Source organism: Asterias amurensis, chromosome 2 (assembly GCF_032118995.1).
Source record: "Asterias amurensis chromosome 2, ASM3211899v1".
In the NCBI taxonomy this organism is placed as follows: Eukaryota; Metazoa; Echinodermata; class Asteroidea; order Forcipulatida; family Asteriidae; genus Asterias; species Asterias amurensis.
Window position 1 is genome coordinate 13011739 of NC_092649.1, and position 13948 is coordinate 13025686.

Below are 13948 nucleotides of genomic sequence, written 5' to 3' on the forward strand. Positions count from 1 at the left end.
TTTCTTTCTCAGATCAGACATGGCTGTTTGTCAAAGCTCTGTGCTCAGGCATAGGAGCGAGAATAGTCTGCCCAAGGCTTTGGACAGATTTGGGAAGTTTTTGTTTTTCAGTCTAAACGCAGCTGTGATCAGCTGCTGATTGAGTATTTTTCACCTCGTTGTTATTCATAACTCACCAGGTTCAAACCGAACATAAATAACAAGATATGAAGGGATTTGATGTTGGCCATTAGCACATTCCACCTTGAGAGCGAAGGATAATTGCCAAGCAATTACCAGTGTTTGGCTGGTTATCAAAAAAGGTCTAGCTGACAACTACCCACTTACGTACATTTTTGAAAAAAAGTATTGAGTGGACAGATCATCATCATCAATCAATGTTCTTTAAGCCAATCTATGAAATTATAGAATAAGTCATATTTTTGTTGTTGAAAAGGGAGGGTTGGAACGATTGAAGGTTGGATGGGTGAAGTTCACCCATCCAACCTTCGTGAAACCATGTTGATTTCCAACATAAGGCTCGTTGAGAACACATTATGTACATGTGCATGTAGATCATTCAAATTTAAATTGAGGATAGAATGGTAAACTTTCTGGAAGTTTCTGAAATGTTTTGTGAACTTTCCTCCTGTGTCAATTTTAGCAGACCAGTAAATGCAAAATTTGTAAAATGTCAGTGGACACTTATGATTGATAAGCTACAGAGCCCAGACAAGACTTCAGTCTGCCCCATCCAATTATGTATTACCACTCCTGTGGTTGGGTCATGGAGTAGAAAATTTCACGCTTTGTTACTTTGTGGTGGACAACTTATTTGTATCACACCATAGAGAGTGGTGAGAGTTGCCCTCCAGCAATCGACCTCTAAAGTTTCAATGACAATTTCTTGCTATAGTTGTTGAGGTGTACAGCACACCTGTATCTGTGTTTGACTGGGCATGGTTCTGTGCAAAGTTTAACAGAATGACTAATACTGTCATTAACAGTGAAGATGAAAACGGCTTCATTGCTGGTCCTGCAAATGCACTATACACAGGTATTGCATTGGGCAATGAACCACAACAACATTTATTTTCTGTGTGAATGTTACACCATGGAGCTATCCTTTTTATAGCTCCATGGCTACACACAAATAGGTGGGTCTGCCTATGAATTTAGTCCAATTCGAATCACTGGCAGTTTTCATGTTTTTACCACAAAGTGCATTTGTAACAATTGAACTTTGAAGCAGCTGCACTATATCGTGAGTAATGTACATTAATGTTTTCTGCGAATCCTCTAACTGTACCCAGTATTGGTCACCTTGTTGCTTTGAATGATACACCAACTTTAATGACACAGTAATCAGCATAAACCAACAGTAGTAAAAATGCAGATAAATCGTGGTCTACCTCAGTGTACACGTCATGGTTAAGGTATGCGTGACTCTGGGCGCATTTAACCTTTTATCCCTTGTGTCAACTGTCAAGCTTGAATACAACCCCAGCCCTTGCTTTCATCATAGGGTACATTGTCAACCCCAGTTATTCAATCTGAGGTTATATTGTACACTGCAGATGTTAAATCCCACATCCTGTTTCATCATTGGTAAATAACAAGTCATCTTTAAGAAGACTCTAGTGCTTTTTACTGTACCTTATATGGATGGGAATGTATTTTATAGGAGTTACTTCTTCTTCCTGTAATAACAACTGTACACTGGATTTATTATTCATTTCTTGACTTGCTGATTACGGATTTACACTGATCAAGAGGACTAGTTTTGTTGTGGTGAGCTTACATGTTAGTAAAGGTTATGGGCATAGACCAAGGACAGAGGGGTATGGGGTACATGTATGAACAATTTTAATGATAGCAAAAATCCAAGTTATATGTTGTGTTAAACAAAATACATTTTTCTGTATGTAAATTATCATTTTAAGGGAATATTAAAATTGTCTGCTGAGGGCAATTGTTATCAATCAGGCTTGTACATTTCACATTACAAAAATTAGGAAATTGGAACAAAAGGACAATCTTTGTAAGACTTTTTAACTGCAAAGCTTAACTAAAAACGTGTGTAATTTGTTCTGTTACAAACTGGAAATGTTTTTATGATAATTGTAATGGTTCAAAAACTATAGTTATTTGTTAGTGCTTACATTTTTAAGTTCAGATATAGACCATGAGGAAATTTCAAATCTCTTGACATGTTTTGCTAAATAACTATTTTGATTCGATAGTTTCTAAAATAAGCACAGTCAGAAGGAACATCCTTGTTTCCCTTCCTGCAGTCTTGCTTCATGTTCAGAATTTCAGACAGAAATATCAGACTGGGAAGTTGGTAAATTGTGAAAGATTTGGGGAATTTTTTGTTGATTTAGAAAATAGAAAGTAAAACAAATTTCAACTTTGTTTTTAGTCAGTGACCATTCGCTAACCGTGAGTATTTAAAGCTATAAAACAATTGATGTCAGTTTCAATCGTCATATGTTCTTTGTACTTTGCTATTCTTGTTCAGATTGTTGGAGCACATCTTACAGAGGAGAGCAGTAAAAAACAACGAGTGACATTGTATGTCTAGCTGATTTTCAACAGGTATCGTATGGTTCTGTTTATTGGCCCCTGAACATTTCTGCTTGCACCATGGTTAAAGACAATGGACACTAAAAATGGTAAATGTCAAAGACCAGTCTTCTCACTTGCTGTATCTCAACATATATATAAAATAATTAACCTGTGAAAATTTGAGTTAATCGGGCGTCGAAGTTACGAGATAATGAAAGAAAAAACAACCTTGTCACACGAAGTAGTGTGGTTTAGATGCTTGACTTCGAGACTTCAAATTCTAAATCTGAGGTCTCGAAATCAAATTCGTGGAAAATCACCACTTTCTCAAAAACTACTCCACTTCAGACGGAGTTGTTTCTCACAATGTTTTAAACTACCAACCTCTCTCCATTAGTGGTTACCAAGTAAGGTTTTATGCTAATAAATATTTTGAGTAATTACCAATAGTGTCCACTGCTTTTAATGTTCTTACTGTCTAAGACACTGCCTTTAAACAGTTAACGTCAGATGACCCACACCAATTTTCCCCTGGATGCATGCTGTGACTTTTGTATTTTGTATTTTGACGTGATTCATAGTGCATGAATGTGGTATTTTCTCAAAAGATGAACAACATACTGTCGTGCTTCAAATTAGAATTTATTGGTATTTATCAGACATTATTACTTCTCTTTCTCTCCAAGTTATTACACACTGAGGTATTGTTATTCAATTGAAAAAAAAAAAAAATACTGCCCGTCTGGTCATACGTCTGCTGGTTCATCACTGAAACCTCTGGCTCGGGCCTGCCAGGACTAGTGTCAATCAGTTGACTTTCCTTTTTGTAGTGCCCTAGGAAAAAAAATGACTAAAACTGTTGTGCCTAATTATAATTCTTCTCCATGTTGTTACAATGCAAAGTTGCATGTCTTATTAAGCTATCAAGTAGTAGTACGTAATTGTTCAAATTCTCTAACAGATCATCGGCTGAGGAAGTCTTTAATGTTAAAGGTTTACAATCGCGCATTGCTGTACAACACATCCTAAGCTCATGCGCACACTGGGGCATATAGATAAATTCAAGATCACATTTGTTTGACATTTAGATGGTATCTGCTGGGAATTTTTCTGGTGGACAGGGGGGTTTAAAAATTATTGACGATAATCCCGTCCAAACGCCTGAAGGTGTCTGGACAAAACTTTGAACAGTCTCACTGCAAAGTGTGGCACTGTGGCAGAGTGTGGAAGGCTGTGTGGTGTGTGAGCTGTCATCACTGGGCACCAAGCCAATAACAAGATCCTCATGGGAAAAATGAAAAGCAAGACTTGAATAATACAAATCAGAAAAGCCCCCAAATCTTTAAGAAGATTTAATGAATAATAAAACAATTCCCAAATGCTCTTGTTTGGTCCATTCTCTTTTTGTATTAATCACATGGGGATTGACTTCTGTGGAAGCCCCCTATAAATAGGCCTACATGTACATGTAAGTGGTGATTCGTAATAGCGCTTTCCTGCCTGCTTTATACAGTAATAATTCTTCTGCTTGTTTATAACCCCCCCCCCCCATCAGACTGCCCCCCCCCCCATATGTGATTTACAGTAGTCTCCAAGTTCATTGGTCAGTGTAAAACAGTCAACAAAGAAAATGCATAGAAATGGAAACCGACTTTTGAGGCATTCTCTATCTAAAAGGCAACCTCAAATACTGGTGCACTTGTTTCTCACCTTAACAAGGCGACAAAACAAATTGGGTTTGTTCACAGTGGTTTAAAAAATTAGTGGTCAGTAAAGTAGAACAATCAACAAAGAAATAGCATAGAAATCAACACTGACTTATAATTTTCTCACCTTTAGAAAGAAAACAAATCAGGTTTTCTTGGATAGTTTCCAAAATAAGTGGTCAGTAAAAAAGAACAGTCAACAAAGAAAAAGCAAAGAAATCAAGACTGACAAACACATGCCGCACCTTTTTAGAAAGAAGAGAACAAATTATTTTCCCCCTGATAATTTTCAAACTGAGTGGTCAGTAAAGAAGAACAATCAACAAAGAAATAGCAAAGAAATCAAGACTGACCTACAAGTTTCTCATCGAGAGAAAAAAGACAAACCAAATTGGGTTTGTTCACAGTAGTTCAAAAGAATAAGTGGTCACTGGTCAGTATAGTAAGGAGTAAAACAGTCAACAAATAAATTGCAAATAAATGAAGAATGATGTCCTTTTTTTTCCGTTCATAAAATACTTGCCTTAAGTTTCATTGAGTCAAAGTTTGAGCTGTCTCTGGAAATATTATTGTGGCTGTTGATGATGACTAGGACGAAACCAAATGTTCCTTTAAGAATTTTTCGCTGTACACTGTAAATCAAAAGGTCTTACAGCCAAATGTTAAAGCTATTACTTCATTAGAAACAGTTTTATTGGAAGCTACATGTAAATAACGGATGTGGGCCCTAATAGCTATCTTTGTAATGTATTTTGAAACCATGGATGATTAAATGCACAGTAGCTGTAATAAATGGTATGTAACATTATCACTTTGTAGCAATATTGTAATACACTGTTACACACGATATTAATACAAAGTGTTATATAATGTTACAAACCATTTCTTAAAGTTACTGTGCATTTATTTTCAAGTGCCCTGTGACTATGGGTTTGTTTCCCAACTGGAGGGAATTGTGACTCGACCAAAATAGACTTGTGACTCGACCCACAAGACATGAATGAGTCTTGACCCAAGTGACTTGAGACAAAACTACATGTAGAATCAGACACGATCTCTTAGAATCTGCCAACCCATTTCATCACCTGTAAATATTTTCTTAATGCATACATTGTTTGATGATGGGTACTTGACTTGAAATTGGTCGCATTTGGGAGGGCATTTATAAAAAATTCTTGTATGTAAAAATAATGATTTTGTACAGCAGACCTCGGAATTACCCTAGACACCCACAGCAATTGCTGCGGTGCCCTGTGTATTTGCTGGGGTGCCCTTTGCAAATTACCAATACAAATTCAACATTTTCCTCATAGAAGTGCCCCCTTACACCAGAAGAAAAATTGCAGTGCACCCTTCAAGAGAGAAGTTCAAGGCTTGGTTCCTTTATCTAAGATAGTGTGTACTGTTATGCACGTTTAACACTATTCCATGAACCACTTGTCTATCAGATTGTTGTTTTTCCTTCCTACAGTTCTGAAACATGCATAATGAAGCCTGGAATGTGTTGAAGGACTGCTTGTTCTAGTTTAGCATAACAGTTTAAACATCCAATGGTACATACTACATGTACATTCAGCTTAATTATTTAGACGCCGACTGTCTTGTCACCTTATTTGCACAGTGCTTGCTTCAATAGTTGTGTTCTCAATAGTTTCTGGAGTACAGTTTATAATGTACATCTGATTCTGAGAATGAACATTTGTCCTGCACATTTGAGAAATGCACACATGGGTGTGTCTAAAATTAAACTATATGATAAATACAATATTGGTGAGAATTGTCCATATTATTATAAGACAATTTGTGCTTGTGCAAAAATAAGTAGGGATATGCCCACCCACTGGCTGCAGTGCTGCTTTCTTACTATGCTAATTTATGCAGGATTATGATCACACTTGTGTTGACTGTTTGTATGCAGTATACAGAGCGTTGGCAGAGAGTCACCATCAGTAATAATAACCCATGCTGTAATTGCCTGCTCTGTAATTTAATAGGTATCCTGTTATGCTCTGATCTTAGAAGGCCCGCTTGTTATGTCATGAACACTTAACTGTATTGACAGAAACATTTTAATATATTGATCCATTCTGTGGACCAAGCCAGTTAGTCACAATGTTTGACTAATGAAAATACAATGCCAGAAGTTAAAGCCAATAATTTATTGTTAATACACTCATTTGGGGGTCCGAAGAATATTTTAGCTTTGGTCCACTGAACACTGGTCACTTGTTTTAGTTTGACCAACTGCTGGGCATATTTTTGTTTGGGCCTCTAGGCTGTGATAAATCATTTTGTTTATAAATTTAGATATTCATTAGCGATACTCCCATCAACACTTCTGCATGCAGCTGTAATCATGTTATTCTAGCACTATCACTGGATGTATACATTACAAAGGATAATAACTTTTTTTAAATCTTAGTCAACAGACAGATGGGCAATTGATCTGTTTAGATTCTAAATAAATTAATTGCCCTTGGAGCTGTAGCATAGAATAACCAATTACTTTGGGATAGGAAATAAATAAATAAAACATCTTGTTTTGAAAGCTGTTCGTATGTTTGTTGGATCCTTTGGACTAACAGAACTCTGTGGTATTCCAGCGACTCAGTGTTCGAGTGATTCCCGTACATGAAGGTCTACATTCCCTTCTTCAATTTACCTAAAAAGGTATTAGGCCTATGATTGGCAGAGCTGACAAGTTGTGTTCATGTTTTGGTGTAATCGTCCAAATACATGAAATAACAAACCTGTGAAAATTCTGGCATGATCTGTTGTTTGAGTCAGGAGAAAATATTGAAGAAAAAAAACGTTCACAATTTTCAGCGTGGAAACAAAATTGTCCTACAATTCAGCTTTAACAACCAAATTTTAGCTGTTGTGTTTACTTTTAGGTTTCAGATACAGCTTTCTCAAATATTATTTAATTTCAGAGGGAAATATTTTGAGCTTGTATTTTTACCACTCCTGTATAATATCTTTAAATAAACGTGTACAAATGTATGAAAATACATGTAACAATATAAATATTTCACAGTGCCCATTAATTTACAAGCCTTTTGTGTATTTCATTATTTCACAATATAATTCTCACACCTTGATTATGATGAAAAAGAAAAATCAAACCAAATTGATTGAAGTTTAGTGTCATTCTGCCACACGGTTGTTTGTGAGTTGTATGTAGAAATGTGTGGATCCCTTAGTCATGATTCATTCTCTATGGATTACATACGCTGTGATTGACCCATTTTGTGAGAATTGTCTAACCTCATCAAGCCTCGCATCGAATAGATCTTTTTCAATAGACTGTGGAAGTCGTGCACGTATTCATATGTTTTTGGGATCACCCAAATACATTGCTTGATGAACGTGTGGACAAACTTGATGAGGCCTACTTAGCAATGTACTTTTAGTTTGAAAACCATCCTAATGGTTTAATTGATACTAGGCTGAAATATCCATTGGCTTTCAATTGCTCACTATAATACTTCCCTTTTTATGTATTCCTCATGTAGTTTAAAATCTTTTGAAGCGTTGAGAATGTCAGATATAAAATGGCTAGTTTTAGTATGCACACTGTACATTATATTCATGAAAGCCTGCAGTGCATTGCTGTATGTTTGGGTGTAAGCATAGAACAACAAGCTGTTTGGCAACTGCTCTATCAGACATCTGTAGACATGTTTATAGTTCATGCATGATGTTCTTCCATTTAGTTTGATTTTCCATTTGTTTTGCACGTGGGAAAATCCAAAGATTTGTGATTAAATAGCTCGAAAAGTCTATGAAAGTGTACTCCGTGTAGGTCTGCTCTTGTTTTCATTCACTGTTTTTCCAAGGATCAAGTATAATATTTTTGTTTTGAAGCAGCATCATTTGTCAAAGTTTGTTCAGAATAGCGTTCTTTGAAGGAAAAAAATGTATCGGAAGTCAAAAATTTGGCTATGCAAGTTTAACAACGTAACCTGCAAGTAATGTTTGAATTGCCAAGACGTTTTTGAATTCCTTTGACATGAATACATGTATGATGCATCAGGCTTGAATGTCTTACATACACACGCACAAAAAGGCTTTTTGTGTCTACAGCTGAATTTCACCTGTCAGACATTTAGGACATCAGGACCCCATGCTGGTCCATACTGTATACACAGAGACAAATAACATACTATCTTTTATTTAGAGGCACTGGACACATTCGGTAAATTGTCAAACTCAAAGGCCAGTATTCACAGTTGGTGTATCTCAACAAATGCACAAAATAACAAAAGTGTGAAAATTTGAATTTAGTTGGTCATCGAAGCTGCGAGATAATCATAGAAGAAAAAGCACCCTTGTCGCACAAGTTGTGTGCTTTCAGATGCTTGATTTCGAGACCTCAATCTAATTCTGAGGTCTCAAAATCAAATTCAAATATTTGAGTGGAAAATTACTTCTTTCTCAAAAACCATGTTACTTCAGAGGGAGCAGTTTCTCACATTGTTGTACATACTATTAACAACTCTCCATTGCTCAATACAAAGTATGTTTTTATGCTAATAATTATTTTGAGTAATTACCAGTAGTGTCCAGTGCCTTTAAAACTAATACCCATACTGATAAGGAAGCTACTAGACTTGTCTATCATGTGTGTATCATGTGAGGCCATGTCCCCACAGTGACAGGCAAATTAAACATAATCCTAATAGGAATTGGAAGCTTTGAGAAAATAGAAAGGGTTTGCTTTATGGCTTTTGAGTATCCAGCCAATTGTTTGTTTAGGAATGCTTGCATGTACTGAAGCAAGGGCTAATGTGTGATGGTAAGGGATTCCTTGCTCAGTCTGTGTATAGCAATTAGCCAGATACCTAATTGGTAGGGGTAGGAGGTTTTGTCCATGGATGGAGAGCTAGGCATATTGTCACTCACTGTCTGGGACTGACATGTAGGCCAAATAATATTTAAAAAAACAGTTGATCGTGTACACAAAATGCATTTTTAGCCTAATTTAATTTGTGCAGCTAGGCAATTTCTGAAATAAATCAGAAACTAACTGCCAAATCCCAGATTCAGGCTTCAATCTATCCACCAGTTAAAGGAACACGTTGCCTTGGATGGGACGAGTTGGTCTATAAAAATCGTTTGTTTGTAACCGTTTGTTATAAAGATTAATGCGTATGGTTGGAAAGATGTTTTAAAAGTAGAATACAATGATCCACACAAGTTTGCCTCGAAATTGCGTGGTTTTCCTGTTACTGTGCGAACTAACATGGTCGGCCATTTATGGGAGTCAAAATTTTGACTGTGTTAGTCGACGAGGTAAAAGGAAAGCCGTGCAAATTCGAGGCATGTTTGTGTGGATCATTGTATTCTACTTTTAAAACATCTTTCCAACCATACGCATTTTATAAAAAACGGTTACAAACGCTTTTCACAGACCAACTCGTCCGATCCAAGGCAACGTGTTCCTTTAAGCATTTACACATTTGCATTTTTGATATGATCAGAAAATCCCCCTGTGACCGGGAATTGAGCAATACCAGGATGTGTCGGACTTTTACTTTGGTAGGTTATTTATAAATGTACAGTGGATGGAAAGAAAAATGCAGTTCCAATGAGATGTGCTGAATTTAAGCTGATCACAAAACTGATATTCAATTTACTTTGTCCACTAATGTTCCCAAATCACTAGGATTTAAAAAAGTGAAACCTACATGTAACCACTGTGACTCAAGAGCCTACATTGTCATGCAAAGCAAATTTTCTAGCAGTACTGAAAGCACTAATTGTGTGTGTCACCAAAGTTCACTTAGCATTCACTTTCTCTGAAGTATGAACCAAAAACCAATGTTGCAAAGCTTATATACTTGTTTCTCTATAGATGTAACATGAATTTCTCTTTAATGAAATACCCTTGAAGCAGTTTCGTTTAGATGTACTCAGACATCGCAGTCGGGTTGAATCACGCCTATCTCAGGTCTCAGTCGTGTTTCTTGTCCGATCCAGCTGTGTTAAAAATGTGGGGGTGCCACTATGAGGAATTCAGTGGTGAGATCTTTGTGACTTGAGAGAAAAAATTCTTAACATATGATCGTGTGATCAGTAACCTCCACCATTTGGGGAAGAGAAAATAATTGTTTCATTGAAATGAGTGTGTATTGAGAAATGAAACAGGAAAATGTTGAAATGTGTAGGTCAAGTGCTTGAGGCGTAGGGCTTACTACACACAATGTTTCTGTTATGTTTTTGTTGTTGTTTCAAATATCAAACATGAAATGTATGTACAGTAGTGTGCGTGCTGGCTGTGTGGGCGGAGAATTTGTTTCACTTGAGGCTACCTGGGAAGGTCTTAAAATATTAATAATTTATGTGGCTATCAGAGGTTTTGAAAATGTCATTTCCGGTGTGTCTTTCGTTTTCCTGTGTAATTGTCGTTCTTTAACATGATGCGATCGATCAACTTGTGAGGCTTTTACAATTTTTATAGCTCACTAGTTTGAGCAGTTTCACGAGATTGGCATGTTGTGTATCAAAGAGGTGAAACACTAGCGGTGGTAGAGCACTGATTGGTCAGAGGTATAGCAGAGGACTCTTTGACTCATTGTGACAGGATTGGGATTCATGATTCACTCCCATCGTGGACCTTGAACTCAAGTTTGAGCCTTTCCACAAATAATTGACCAAGTTAATATTACGACATAACCAACTGTACACATAATCGTTAGGGGATAATATTTACTTATTTAACTCAACTATTTTTATTTTATTTATTTTGGGTGTCTGGGTGGGTGAATTTTCAAACCAAATTTCATTCAAAATATTTTGTTTGTTTGTTTGTTTGTTTTATTTTGATTGAAGATAGACTTGAGAGTTTTCTTGTTAAAGAGCAGTTGTCCCGCCACATCTTTGTCTAGAGAAAGGACCCATAACCATGTAATTTTTAATCCACAGTTTGAGTAAGGAAACTTAGAGGTGAATATTCTCTAAAATTCACAGTATGATACATTCACTTTGAAAGAAAATGCATGTTTTTTTAAAACCTTGGGCTGCCTGCTCTGTCTATCTGTAGTCATAGTCATTAATAACATATTAAATAGACTTGTGTGAAGAAAGTATACCAGTTCTTATCAATATTAGCTCTCTGCTGAAAACCTCATAAACTTCCTTTCATGGTTGCTTTTACACTACACTGTACATTTGCAATTAGATGACATGAACCCATTAGATCGAATTAGAACTAGACATTAACTTTTATTGAATTGTTTGTTTGAGTCTGAAATGTGCAATTTTGAGTACCAGCTTATTTAGGAAAAGAATTCCTGTGCCATCTATAACACGTCCTTCATTATTGCAGTTTTTTTTGGCCTGTGTATTTTTGTTACCAAGACAACCCTTCATATTACTGAATACGTCAAGTTCCGTTTCAGACACACCCTCACACCAGAATTTATGGCACACTCAGAATCTTTGTACATGTACAGCGTTATTGGTTGTGCGAAATATTACGCATATATTGCAAATAAATTGCTGGCTTCAATAGTGTCATCCAGTTGGAACGAATTGCTCCAACTACTCATACAATATATTGGTTTTGGGTAATCTACTTGTTACAAAAGGGATGATTTTGACATCAAGTAATAAACTACGATGGAAACTGACTTTGGGAATTTTTTTTAATTGATTTTGGGGGGAAATTTACTAGAATGCAACTTGAACCTGCTACCTCCTGCTGTGTACACATAATGTTAATTATACATTACTTTATAAAAATGCTCTGAAGTAGTCGATGGCAGTTATGATTACATGAGTATTAGCTAAATAACGGACTATACAGAACTGGATTCCCTTCTGAGGAGCCTCTACTGTTGCATCCATTACATAGCCAACTCCATCTTATTTATTTGCTCTCTGCCTCCGGCAGCCATCAAAGATCATTATAATGAGTTTTGGAGGACTAGCAAGGTTTGGGAGATTGATTTCCTGCCTCTGAACATTCATACTCAGAGGCATTTAATATGTCAGTTTCTGGACTGCCGACGAACCTGTGGGGGAAAAAATAAGGTTTCAGGCAGTCAGTCAGACACTGAAAACAGTAACCAGTGAATTGTAACAAACACGGCAATGTGAACTCTCGGGTTTTGAGATTTCTTGATGTCATTAATAACCAAGCAATGCTTTAAATGTTAAGTTAGATTTGATTTTCCATACTTGATTTTCATATTATCCAAAATGACGTGAAGGAAAGAAACAATAGATGTTGAACAAATAAAAAGCTTTGAAATATACTTAAATGACACACTATTATTTAAAATATGAGAACAAATAATAGGAAGTTTAAATTATTATTCAATTGTCATGCACTCTCCAATACATAGTTTAATGCTTTTAAAGTTTTTATGATGTATTTTGTAAGTTTTAGTATTTTTATAATGAATCCAACCGTATGTGGTTGCAAATAAAATGAACCTTACCTTACCTTACTTTTTGCAACAAACATATTATTTTTTCAGTACAGGTTTTTTTCTTCTGGCAGACTGCAAATTCTACATAAAACAAGTTACGTTGAATTTTGGTCAGGATTCTGAATCAATTTTGCTCTGAATTTGTGTCTCTTTCCCCCCAGCGGCTGATATTGAATGCTTGCTGAAATATATATTCCCAGATTCAAAAGGGGAAAACAATAGAAAACACAACAAGGAAAAAAGAAGCGTCGTAAAAACCATTAGCAGTAATGGTTTTTCTTTACCCTTGGGTATTTTATTGATGATTTCTCAAATGCTACGCGTTCAGGAAATTGGAATCAACTAAAATACCCCCTGTTCAGCCAAGGGGGCTTGACTAAAATCATTGACCCCTTTACTCCCATAGTGAAATTTTACATTAAGACTTGGGAGAATACTGTGCACTTCAATAACAGGTGCTTTTTGATGTTAAACAGCCATTAAAGGATGATCTCAAATATATATTACAGTTTTCTAACAGTTCTGCAGTCCATCCAGGAAACATAAAAAATATAACGAGTCTCTTACCTCACGTTAAACATGGTAAAAATTGGGTTTTCTCCAGAACACTCCAAGCCAAATTTCTGAAAAACGTGGGGTCAAACAAACCCGTGCGACAAAGGAATCGTGACGTCAGTGGTGGCTATTTGGTGTGGAAATGCCAAAGCTGGAGAACTGCGTTCAAAACCAATAGGGGAAATTCGTCACTGGTGTCCAGGGTCATTATAATAGATAAGCCGTTTTTGACTCTCGGCTGAAAAAGCCGCGTGGCCGGGTGCATTTTTTACTCTAGTTATTTATTACTAAATGTAAATTTTGAGAGTAAAATGGTTATTAACCGGTATCTGCGATGTCTATTTGGCCATAAAAAGGTAAAAGTTGACATATTGAGATCATCATTTATTGGCTCTTTAAGCGCAGAGGTATAGCAATGATAACAAGTCTTATAGAGGATCAGATTGGTAAGGATAACAAAAATTGTTGTTTTATTTCAGACTTAAATCTTATTGATTATGGAGTTCATACTAGAACCATTTTTTTTCTGTGAAATATTTTTCCTCTGAAATGAAGTCATATTTAAAATGAAAGCTGTATCAGAAAACCTAAAAAATAATGCAATTGCGGATTTCACTCAATACAAACAAAATTAACTTACATTACATGTTCATCATAAACTTAAAAACAAAAATTACCATGCAACTGCAAGTTTATTTCTGG

General features: G+C 36.1%; 1 protein-coding gene across 1 annotated transcript in view; it reads left to right on the forward strand.

Annotated features, from left to right (window-relative positions):
- The window catches only part of LOC139949384 (neuronal cell adhesion molecule-like), an 84725-nt gene that overhangs the window by 9589 nt on the left and 61188 nt on the right, over nucleotides 1-13948 (forward strand). The window contains 1 exon segment of the mRNA XM_071947745.1: nucleotides 2501-2577. The gene's annotated coding sequence lies outside the window, so the exon portion shown is untranslated.